This window comes from Anastrepha ludens, chromosome 5, assembly GCF_028408465.1.
Source record: "Anastrepha ludens isolate Willacy chromosome 5, idAnaLude1.1, whole genome shotgun sequence".
In the NCBI taxonomy this organism is placed as follows: Eukaryota; Metazoa; Arthropoda; class Insecta; order Diptera; family Tephritidae; genus Anastrepha; species Anastrepha ludens.
This window is the reverse complement of record NC_071501.1, coordinates 89057433-89070601: the sequence shown is the minus strand read 5'-3', so window position 1 is coordinate 89070601 and position 13169 is coordinate 89057433. Positions and strand designations below refer to the sequence as shown.

Sequence of the window (13169 nt, the reverse complement as noted above, 5' to 3'; positions counted from 1 at the left end):
GGTTGTAGATAAGCTAAACTCAACCATAAAAAAGAAGGAACTGCTAGAGATCTAAGATCGAGAACTGATACTTGGTCGACATTTTGGGTAAATGTCGCATGAATTATGGATGGGCAAGACAGAAGGTCTCAACCTTCCAAGTGGAGTATACGCTATCGTAGGGTCCGTTAACTTCTTTGACACAGTTTAACTGTGTTGATAAATAAATGATCACAGCTTGTGGATATTAATCTAGTAATCTTCCTACTTCCTTTGACCGTCAAAGACAAGTTGGAAAATAAAATATTTTACTCAGTTACGAGTGGAAGGTAAACAGGGGATGTAGAAAAGTTAAACTCATGCAGAGGTGGCTGGGGGCAACCTCACGAGTTTTCTTCTCATAAAAAAGAAGGAAATGACAGAGACTCAAGCTCTTGAATTGTAAAGGCATACATCACCATTTGACTTGCCTGTCTTGCAATGAGAAGAATAAGACGCCGGTGCATTGTTCTTCATCCATTCGGCTTCGCTAGGTAAGAGACTCCTGCCAAGATCTTCTGCAAATTATGCATACACCAGCTAGATTGAAGACCGAATTAACGAAAAACGGAAACAGTCAAAAGAATTTAAATACACCAAAGAAATTTATTTCTGGTATCTAACTGCGGACTAATGCGTTGGATATCTTTGCCTGTATCCTCACAAGCCGCAAAGCCTTTTTTACGTCTTTCTCGCTGCCTTTAGCATTAGGTTAAAGACATTTCGTAAATAAATAAATAAATAATTGGCGCGCACTCTTCTGCTAGGTGTTGGGTCGAGCTTCTGCTCCTATTTTTGGCGTGCGTTTCGATGTTGTTCCACAAATAGAGGGACCTACAGTTTTAAGCCGACTCCGCCGACGGCAAATGGTTTTGTATGAGGAGCTTTCCAATAGCAGAAATATAAGTCGGAGGTTTGTCATTACCTGCCGAGGGACGACCACTTCGTAAGATATGAAATTTTAAGCTCCCTAATACCAGAGGATTTTTTCGGATTTACTATCACTCGGTTGGATTTAGAGGAAAACGGAGACCAGCGAATCCTATCGAACTACCAGTAAAAGAAAGGTCAAATATTTTCTATCTGTAACCAGACAATTCATTAATGATCTCGATGTAGATTTTTTTTATTATCGATTACAACGATTCGCCCTCACATTGTTCTTCATGTGGAAAACAGAACCATTTAGATGTCAAATTCCCGAACTACCACTAAAACAAAGGCTGAATACTTTCTATCTGATGAAACATTTATGAAAGTCACAAGCCCTTCAAAAACCCATTTTGGACTCTTTAGAGTGCTCCTCTGCAGGAAAATCTTTAAAATACGAATGATTTCTTCCACTAAACAAATTGAAGAGAGGCCAGAGTTGGGGCTCCCTAACATTGTTCTTCATGTGGAAAACGGAACCATTTAGATGCCGATCCTTTGGGACTTATAACGTTTCCTACAACCAGAAACCGTGACATACGAGTATCTTCCAACCTTGAAAGCATTAAAAAAGCAATCTTTGCAAAATAAGATCTAGCGGAAAGTTTAGACTTACGCATTGGCTAATAACCACCAGTCTATGTGAAAGGCAATGCGAGAAAATAAAAAAGTTGATACTGTAGATTATGAGGACAGCATACAAATGAAGATGCGGAGACGACGTGCTTATGCTGCTGAGCGCAGATGCTGCCAAAGACGTGTTCTAGCGCAGTCAAGCCACTGCAGGCAAACCAGCAACAACGCATACACCAGCTGAACGCAAGAATAGGGAAGACAACGAAAAGAAAGCACTGGAGATGCCTGCCGCTATGAGGCACATTGGAAAATATTCGTGCGAGAGGCGCGCATAGGCTGAATATGAATATATTATGCCACAGCTCGCTTGCTTGGATGGTGGATTGGTAGGTTGGCTGGTTGGTCGGTCGGTTGGTTGGCTGGTTGGTTTGTTTGTTGGTAGTGCAGTTGTTCGCCAAGCGCATCGAATGGGTTGAGGCAATGCGCCTCGTAGTCGCCACTTCACTTGTGGTTGCACACCGCGGCACCACACTGTGTTCGGTGGCAATGACAGTGGCAGCTGGAATTGTTGTATTGGTAGTTGTAGAAGTAGTAGTAGTAGCGGCGGTGGCGTGCTATAGTTGAACCGAGCGGTGGTGGCCAACAAACGACGTAGAGAATGTGGCAAGCAACAATGAAGTGAAGTCATTGAAGCAGTGACTGGACCTGTATACTAGCGCGGCGCGGCGCTTGCTAGCTGACCCACACATTGACATGCGCAATGCACAGTCAAGCGTGCGCACGCGCACACACACACATACACATGCACTTATAAATATGCTATCTAGTGAGCGCGCTCTGCACGTTTTGTATGGCACATGGTTTAATCTCTTTTTCTGTTGTGGTGGCTCTTTTAATAATTTTCTTTTTTTTAATTTTTCTTTGTCTTTGCTTTTTGTTTGTGGCCGGTCGGTGTGGTTGGTTGTCTTCGGCGGGTCGGCAGCGCAACAGAAGCACTGAGTAGCAGAGTAACAGCAGCACCAGCTACAGCAACAACAACAGCAAGCAGGAATACAACTCGTCAGAGCATAACTTGTTTTTGACTGCAAAACTGGTAGCCTGGCGGTGAGAGACGTGCGGCGCTGCGGTGAAATTAATTAGCCACACTTGGGAATTTGAATTTAAGTTGGTAGCACTTTAAAGTAATTAAGCGAGAAGTAAAAAAACAGCTCCCGTGCAGCGCGAGCACTCCATATACGGCGTATTTAGTACTTTGTTGCTGTGCTGCGTCGTTTCGCTGAATTCCTGAGCTTTGCGTGCACCAGCAGTAGCAGCAGTCGCAGTTAGTCTACTAAACACTAAATGCGTTCGCTGCCGTTTTGCGCCGATTTGATGCGAGTAGTTGGCGGTAGCTGGTGATTGAATTGTAAATTTTATGCAAAACTCGCTCTGATTTATATTGTTGTTTGTACATTTTTAATTAAAAAAAAAAATTATACGCTTATGCATATTTAGATATTTAATAAAGCTCCGTCAACACGCCAAGCGATGGGTGCTCGAAGTGAGGGGGTTGAGTGCATAAATTACGTTTGTTTGAGTTTTTTATTGTTATTTATGAACCAATTCATTTGTATTCATTTATTGCTGCTTTGCTTGGGTCAACGGAGTGCAAAAAAAAAAAATTTTGCACAAGCAATAAATGCATTTAATTTAAATTTGACTATCTTTTTGGATTTACTGCACTGGGTTTTTTGCTTCGAAAATTTGCAATATTAAATGCGCAAATGGAAGTGGGAGAATATAATGAGGCTTATATTAAATAAGATATCAGAACGACTGACATTTACTCAGCATTTTTTGAGTTTGCGCAGGATTGTCATTTTGTCAGAATTGAATATTTTATCCGGGAAAAGATTTATATTAGGAATTAAGTGATAACTTTCCACAGCATTTCCTTGAAGCGTTGCAATTTTTTTAGTTTTAAAATATTCAATCATTAGAATAGTTTAAATTAGATTTATAGAGGGTTAGAGAGGCCCAAGTACTCAGTCAGGAAGACCATTGCACTACACCCGGATAGATGACAGTAGAAAGAATAGAGATACAGGATAGATACTATTAAGCGATCCCGACGAGGATCATCACAACCCACAGTCTAAGTTTGGTTCTAGAAAACCTCGGGTAGCTACAGAGAAAATGCTCTGCAGTGTTCTTATTCTCAAGACAGGATTCAGGCATATTGGGCCGCCAATGATTCGCATGTTAATATTTGTACCATGCAACAGTAGATAGATACTCAGAAAAAATTCCACAAGTGCGTTAAAATAAATTTTATTTCGTAATGTTGCCAACTCAGTTTTTCACTTACTTATCAAATTAATTTTTTGAAGGACTTTAAACTTTTGAAGGACTAAATTTTCAAAAAATGGTTTTAAATACTTATACCCTCTCTAGGATATTAAAATAAATATTAAACGAAAGTGGATATATCCAGCTAATGAAAAATATTTAGCTTACTTTTCAAACTCAATTTTCTTGGGGGGCTGAAATTCCACGAAGAATAAGTAGTTGAACTTTCCTTCTACAAAATAAAGTATATGCAATGGATATATTTATATATATAGATGAATGGCGTGTACACCCTTTTTGGGTGTTTGGCCGAGCTCCTCCTCCTATTTGTGGTGTGCGTGTTGATGTTGTTCCACAAATGGAGGGACCTACCGTTTCAAGTCGACTCCGAATGGCAGATATTTTTATGAGGAGCTTTTTCATGGCAGAAATACACTCGGAGGTTTGCCATTGCCTGCCGAGTGGCGACCGCTATTAGAAATATGGTTTTTTGGAAATATGGTCTTTTGAAATTTGAATACACTTTAAAAAAATTAAATTGGCTGCCAAAATCCATACAGATTGCGTTGCCGTGAAATATGTGTGAAATCTCGCATGCATTTTTCACATCTATTTAAAAGGCACATGCCATTTAAAATTGAATGAAAGCTTGTTTGAGAGTAAAGACCCTGAGTTCGAATCCTCCAAAGATATGGCATTTTTAAGCGAAACGTCTGCGCAAAGAGTGTAAGTAAGTCTTCTTTTTTTTTTTTTTTTTTGTCTCATTTGTCTCATTAAGCTGTTTTTAATTACTTTTCTTACTAAAATTTGCCTTTTGTTTCTGGGGCGATGCTCATAAATTTGACGTTTCTTCTCTTTAGACAATCAACGTTGCTAGCAACATTTCTTAGCAAACCAAATGCGAGTTGTTGGCGAAATTTCAGGGCTGTGAAGTTAGTACTAGCCTGAACAAAAAAAGTTGATGCTTGTTGCATGGTGTCATAAGTTGTGTACAGAATACAGAAAGATGGGGGGTTGATGGGAAAGTGATGCGAACAATATAGTCACTCCTCTCCGAATGGCAACCTCTACCCACTGTCCAGGACTTGATGTCCTAGACTTGGTACTCCCTGTTTTCGCTAACGAGGCTCTGTCGACCGGTGACAAGGCGGTATAACCTTGTCAGTACTTTAAGCTAAGGTGCCGAGGTACCCGTGCCGTGAGCTGCATGGCTGGTAGTGTCTAAATAACCAGTCTTTAACGGTCTCCTCCGATGCGCAGGCAAGGTCGGTTGTATTAAGTGCATTACCACGGGAATCCCCCGCCATTCAATTTCCAAATTCATTGCGGTGTTCACTGGTCACTGGGTGATCGGTACTCATGCGGAGAAGCTTGGAATTCCGTACAACCCCTATTGCAGAAGCTATGGCTATGGGGATCCTGCAGAGAAAGAGACTGTGGAACACTTTCTCTGCAAATGTCCAGCTCTAGCGGCTAGGCGCTTGAGATTCCTTAGCGTGCAATTTGGGGATGACTTGAAGAAATTCTCCAGCCTAGATCCCTTCTCCCTCCTCCACTACATCAACAGCACTGGATGGCTGTAGACGGGTTTTTCTCTTCCCTAAATCTTTTCACAGGTAGTGGACCACATTATGGTATCAAAACGGCACGTAAGTGCTCCTTGAAGTGTACCTGGGGTACTCTTGCCATTTTACCTACCTACCTACTGAAAGTAAAATATTATCTGTCTTGTTAAACTCTCGTTTGATACTCTGATATAAATAAAAAAATATTTAAGAGCAAAAATTAACAATTTTCTGAGTGCAGAATTTTGCTCAAATTGTTGGGACCATTTCTGAGAAACAAATGGATCTATATGTTACATAAGTTATTTGCTGCAAGAAGATCATAATCCAAAAAGCATAAACAAAAATCAAGATGCATACCACAAATAGGAGGTGGAGTTCTGCCAATTATTTATTGTATTTATTTTTATTTACGTAAAAAATTCAGGGCAATATCAGTTAATACTACGTTATTAGATGAAAATGTTTCTTTACTTTTATTTAGAGAGGCCAAGTGAATTGAAAAGTTTGAGGCGGTTTTTTTGGTGTATGGCACTGTTGTAGGCAGAAAATATATACATAATACAAGTGCGTATGCATATACAAGAATTGATCGTTTTACGCAAAATATATACGAACATATACTCGTATATACCCAGCTCTACTGCTGTGATCAGATTGACTTTGTAACTCAAACATTGTGGCTGGTACTACTGTCATTGACATCTGCGTCAAATTTCATAGTAGTAGCAGAAAACATTGATGTTCGCTGGCAGTAGCTTTATTGATTTCATAGTTGTGCTTGTGTTTTGCGTACAACCAAAAGTAAACTTGGCGATTTTTACAATTCTTTATTTCATTGAGTAGCGAGGCCACATTGTATTAGTTTGTGGAACAAAAGTTTTGGCGCAGAAGCATTGAGGGTATTTTCGCAGGTATTCGAAGAGTAGTTTTGTTGAAAAAATCTATTTTAAGGTGGAACACCACTGTGAACGCGTGGCCACGATACAGCGGTGAAAAATCATCTGAAAGCAAAAAACCAGAAAAATTCTTAATCTATACATCAATGGCTATCGTCGTACGTGGCTGGTTTTTTTTTTTGTTTTTTTGAGAAAATGGTGCAGGTTTGAAAAATGAGTTTGTGTTTTCATTAATTGTTCTTGATACAATTTTCTATGAATTTCGGACTACAAATATTTGCCTAACTGAGCTCCATGCTACTCCTAGCTACTCAATGAATTAAGAAGGCTTCTCCAGAGACACTGTAGAGTTATTTTCTAATAATAAAAAGTATCTCAAAACTGACGCCTAGATGCCTAGTGATAATTCGTACCTTTCTTTGATATTTTTCAAGAAGACAGATGAAAAATTTACCAAGATATAACAATGCGTTCAATTTATTGAAACTTATTATCAAAATGGTCGATCTTTAAGAACAACAATTCGTGAATTTTTTGTAGAAATAATCGTCTGCAGGAGCGACAAATCATAGGTTGGTGAAAAAATTTCAAGAGGCTTGTTTTGTCGTAGATAGGCAGGCCAAAGGACTGGCAGACCAAAAACTGAACGTTCTGTTGAGAAAATTGCTGTTATAGAGCAAAGTGTTGCTGAACAACCTTCAACATGGATATCTTCACATAACCAAGAATTACAAGAATTAAGAGTTCATGAATCGGCTGCTTGCCGGCTTTTGCCTGTAGACGCGCTCACCGTGAATATTAAAATGAAGTAATTTTCCACATTTAATTGTTTTGAATAAAAATACTGTAACCTGAGAGAATCTAAAAGCTAAATTTGTACACATTTTATTTAAAAATAAATATCTAGGCACGGCTTTTGAAACACTCTTTAGTTAAGGGAATATCAATATGAAACCATCAGGTAGTATTGAGCAGTTAATGAAAAAGATTCCAAAATAACTTAAAAAAGTTACGCGTAAGTAAAAACTAAAAAAAAAAACTGTTAAACTGTTAAAAAGAATCGGTATATTTTTATTTATTTTGGCTTAGTACACTAAATATTTAATGCAATAGGCGGATAATAGATAAATGGGCGAGTATGCATTGATGGTTTTATGTCTTGTAACGATCCTATTGAATCAAAAATTTTCATTTTTTCATTAAACTTTTTTATTCCGGAACGTGTCGGACGATTATAACGGCTACAAATATCCACGAATACGTGAAAGTGAGAACCTCCATATCTTCCACATTCTTACTGGTTTTTAAATACTTTTCTATGGCTCTTGAGCGAAATCGACGTCATTGTAGTAAACTCTAGATTATTTACTTAATATTATAAAAAGAGAACGTATCTTCGTCAAATTGTAGTGGCCTTCAGAACAAAGCATTGCTGTTGTGTTTGTTTGAGTTGCTACTCCAATTTGCGATGTGCGTCTTGAGGTTTTTCCATAAATGGCGGAAACCACAGTTTCATGCCGCCTCCGAACAGCAGATCGTTTTCTTTAATAAGGAACTTTTTCATGACAGAAATACACTCGGAGGTTTGTCATTGCCTGCCGAGGGGCCGAGAAAGATAGAAAAAACATTGTAGTGGTTTTGTGTCCAGAGTGGGTTTTGAACGCGAACACTACCGAATGGTGGTCACGCAATAGCAATTTGGCTGTGGCGGAGCTCTATTAATTTATATACTATATAAAAGATGGTGCAAAATTAATCACCCTATCGGAAGAATTATAATTTTTGCAAATGGCATCGTATGTCAGTCATATTTGAAACTTCACTCAACTTAATTTTTTTTTATTTAGTAAAAAAGTTATTGAAAACCAAAATTGGATGAATAATTTTGCGCCACCTTGTACATACATATGTAGGTACATATATTTATTTTATATGCAATATTTTTTTTATTTTTATTTTGGCTGTTAATTATTTACTTATATGTCTTTTATTGAAAATATTCATAAACAGACATAAAGGTACAAGGTGGCGCAAAATTAATCACCTTATCAGAAGATTTATAATTTTTGCAAATGGAGCCGTACGTCAATTATAGTATTTTATTTATTAAACCAATGAATATAATGGATTCTTATAGGCTAAGTAGACATATTTTACGGTTAATAGGCAATAAAAAAAGAAAGTACAATTAAACTATTTATAATAAATATTAAAAGATTTTAATAGGTAATTTTTTTAAAATGAAAAATCTATCTCTACAAATTTAGAGATTTTATTTAACTCAATTAGGGTTCTGGAAATGGGAGCATTCTGAGCATAAAGGGAATTTGAAAGACCAACATACAACAGCTCCGACCTACGCAGAGCTCTGGCCGGAATATTAAAGAAAATCCTCTCAAGAAGCATCGGACAGACAACAGCACCACGGATTAAGTCGAAAATGAAAGATAAAGATAAGATTATTCTCCTGCTTTGGCATGATTTTAAATTGATCAATAAGCATCGCGTTTCATATGTAGGGATAGGATCCGAAAAGTGTAAGAGTGGAAGCCAATGCAGGCAAATTTTTTAATAAGTATTTTATGGGAAACCCGATTAAAGGCCTTAGAGATGTCGGTACAAACAGTGTCCACCTGGTGCCTTGATTGGAAGGGAGCGATACAATCATCCGAAAATACAGCTAAATTAGATAATGTTTAGCGGCCCGGAAAGAAGCCATGCTGTTCCGGACGCACCATGTTCTTGACAGCAAAAAGCAGTTTGTCCTGGATTATGGATTCAAAAAGCTTTGTAGGGGCGGAAAGCTTAGAAATAGTTACCAATATCGTTTTTATTACCACTCTTGAAAATGAGCGAAATGAAAGTCAATTTCCAGGCATCAATAAAAGTACCCGAAGTTAGTGATTTGTTAAATATTAACAACAGGGCTTGAATAACACCGCAGACGAACCATCAAGATCAGTGTTTGAAGAAGATTTAAGACGATTAATGCCTTTGAAGACATCTTCAGTGGGCAATACTAGCTTGCCGAAGTCAATAGATGCTTGCATATTAAAGAAAATATTTTCCTCACTGCCAGAAGCCGATACAAAATTGGACTTAAAAAACTCAGCGAAGAGATTAGCGGCATCGGGAGGGTGTAAAGATCAAAATAAAGAGTTCCATCACTCAAAATAATTTTTTTTTATTTAATAAAAAGTATTTAGAAAAAAATGTGTTTATCACTATTTATGTGATACCATATAAAAGAAGTTATTCAAATACAACTTATTCCAAAAACTGAAATAAAATAAAATTGATGATTAATTTTGCGATATATCAATATACTATACTAAATTGAATTCATATTTACTGCTTTCACTTGTTTTATTTTCATAATACAAATATTCATATACAAATATTTATGTATGCACCTGTGTTCAAAACAATTTAAGGTCATCATATTGCAAGGTTTTGACTAGTTACTAAATTTTTATGGATTTTTTTTCTATTTTTTATAAAATTATAATTCATACCACAACAAAAACAATATAGCTCAAAGTTTCAAATTTTTTACAAAATTACAAAAAATTTAACAAAACTTTTCATCAACATTTTAGACTTTTTGAGTAAAATAAAAAAAAAAAATTCTGTCTATGCAATTTTATAGCTCTTTTAATTTTGATCTAAAAAGTGCAAGCTTGAAGTGACTCAAAAATCGCGTTGATTTTTCACTATTTTTTGTTTCTTTTTGCTTGTCTTATCTTGTGCATTTTCTCCATATAATAAAAATTTATTGCTTTCGTTTTTTGGCAGAAACTGCGTAACATATCAATAAATATATCACTTTAATTGCTGCAGTTATATTTTTTATTAAACATGAGTCCAACTATTAAAGGAAAAATATATACTTTTCCAATGAAAAAATCTTAAGCTGCTATGCTAAACTCTCAATTGGCTGAGCACATAAAATATTTTGTCAACATCTATCCTTTATCGCCGCTCGCTTTTTTACTTTAAATTTGCAAAACTTATTTCTTTGATTCATTTTTTCATAAACATTTCTTTTCTAATTTAATTTAAATACCTCACCCGATCCACCTTCAGTGCCGACATGCCAGCAAAAAGATTGTTTCAGCCTTCACTTTTGACTTCAGACACAAAAACATGAAACAGAAACACGAAAATTAACTCCAAGTCCAGCTGCAACGACAGCCGAGGAAGAAAATTATAGCCAGCAACTCAGCAATATTGCATACCGTCATACACATACACATACACGTACACCTATCATACACATACACACTCATACATATGTAGCCAGACTTCCACGAAACCAAAGGCACACACAGCCTCACTCGTAAATGTATGGAGTGTGTTTTTGTTTAATCAATTCCGCGATGGAGCTTGTGTGTGTGTGTGTATGTACGTGTGCACATACAAAATCTTCACTCTTTACTTGCGCCTTTCTTCACCTTTCCACACTTGAACGCCGTTCTTTTTGGCCACAACTCTACGGAGACAATACTTCATTTTCGAGCGAATGTCTCAAAAACCTGTTCGCACACAAGCACGCACACTTGCTCACGCGTATTTACGTATTTACGTGCATAAGTATGTATTTTAAAGGTATTTGTTCCATCTTTCGCCTCATTTTTTAGAGTAGAGTTATTAGGCTTTGAAATTTGTTTGGGAAATTATTTTTTATTTCACTCGGTAACTATGGGCACATTTTTTGTTTGGGTTTTCTTTGTAGTTCAACTATTTTTATTTGCAGTTTTACTCTGGCACTTTTTCATATTTTTTATATGTTTTAAGCTTAAGCGTTTTTTATTTCAGCTACTTTTTCATTGGTTCTTATTCATCTTTTTTTTCAATATTCTTTATCTAAAGTTTGATTCTTATTATTTCGTACTGTTAAAATTAGATTTAAACGGCGCTGCTTACTTTTTTAGGTATTTAATTAATTATTTTTAGTATTTTTATAAAATAATTATATATATTTTTTTTTTTTCATTTTTACTCCTCTCGGGAGCATAGGGCCCCGACGAGACTCAGTCTTGCGTTCGTTTCTTTGATGTGTTTTTTTTTTATTTTTTATTTTTTTGTTTTTCTTTGATTTCTCACAGGGCATAAAATATATTGCCAATATAAATTTGGTACATTGTTTTATAATATTTTTGTTACACAATGAACTAAATTTTTTTTATGTATGTAGATACACCAAATTTACAAAATTAAGTCAAAAGGGGCAATATTTTTATGATAAATTTGTTCACTATTTTTTTTATAAAAATTTAGTTCACTAAGTTACAAAAATCTTATAAAACAATGTTCCAAATTTATATTGGCAATATTTTGTATACATGCATACAATACCATTTAAATGAAAAAATTAAAAAAAAAAAAAAATGTTTATACCAAAGAAATATTTTCAGTTTTTAAATTATTATTTTTAACTTTATTTTATTTGGAAGTGAAATAGTTAAGATTTTTGTCAAATTCTAACCCAATTTAAGTTTAAATACTTCAAATTTAATTTAAAAAATTTTTTTTCTTGCAAAGCTTTGACTATTTTGTTTAATATTTATTATTATTTTTTTGCTTAAGACGTCTATTTATGTTTATTTACTATATTTATTATTATATTTTTTTATTTGTTTTTACATTTTTTTCAATTTATTTATTTGTATTTATTTATATTACTATTTTTTATTTGCTGACTTCTCCTTAATCAGAAATGCTCTCAAGCTTTAATTATTTTTGTCGTATCTTTTGATTTCACTTAATATATTTCACTTGATTTATTTTATTTTATTTTATTTTATTGGATTTTACTTTCCTTTTTTATATATTTTTTCCTGTTCAATTTATTATTTTACTTTATTTGTATTTTTTTTTTTTTTGTTGTGTTGTATTTTTTTAATAAAATTTTTTATTATTTTACTTTGTTTTCTTTTTATTGGGAGGGATTTTTAAGTGGCGGGTCCCAAACCCAGCGCACAACCAGCTATCCTGGGATTCTTCGCTTCTCACGTTGGCTCACTCCCGAACGGAAGCTACCCAGAGGATACTTGGGCTAGTCCCGGAAGTTGTGAGCTGCTTGAACCATATTTTATTTTATTATTTCTTGTTTAGTTTAAGTTAATTTATTTGAATTTTATTCAAATTAAATTTATTTATTTCATTGTTTTATTTTACCTTGGTTTTTGTTTAATTTGTGTTGTATTCTGTTTTATTTAGTTAATTTTTTTTCTTCTTTAACTTAACTTAGTTTATTTAAATTTTATTTTAACTTTATTTATTTCGTTTCTTTTATTTTACTGTATTTTATTTCATTTTTACATTTTTTATTTTATTATTTCGTGTTTAATTTGTTATAATTTTATTCATTTATTTTATCTATTGTTTTTTACTTTTTTTAATTTTTTCTTGTTGTATTTTATTTTTGTACATTTTATTTAATTTTACTCATTTTTTTATTATTTCTTGTTTAATTTAATTTATTTTATCTCATTTCATTTAATTATTATTTTTTATTTTATTATTTCTTGTTGAGTTTACTTTAACTTTATTTATTTTTTGCATTTAATATATTAATATATTTTTAATTTATTAAAAAGTTAATTTATTTTAATTTTATTTTTTTATTTCATTTATTTTATTTACTGTCTTTCTTTGCTGTCTTTTATTTTATTTTATTCATATTTTTATTATTTCTTCTTTAATTTAATTTTATTTTAATTTTATTCATTTATTATTATTTTATTTTGTTAAACTATTTTATTTTTATTTTATTACTTCTTCTTTAGTGTAATTTAATTCTTTTTAATTTTATTCATTTATTATTATTTTATTTTGGTAAATTATTTTT

General features: G+C 34.1%; 1 protein-coding gene across 2 annotated transcripts in view; it reads right to left on the bottom strand.

Annotated features, from left to right (window-relative positions):
* LOC128865371 (protein bowel) overlaps window positions 1–13169 on the bottom strand; it is a 50386-nt gene that overhangs the window by 33988 nt on the left and 3229 nt on the right. Inside the window, exon 1 of one of the 2 annotated variants that reach the window (XM_054105677.1) lies at window positions 10383–11687. The exons of the other annotated variant lie outside the window; for it this stretch is intronic. The gene's annotated coding sequence lies outside the window, so the exon portion shown is untranslated. Of the gene's footprint in view, window positions 1–10382; window positions 11688–13169 lie in introns of those variants that run through there. 2 annotated transcript variants of the gene reach the window in all.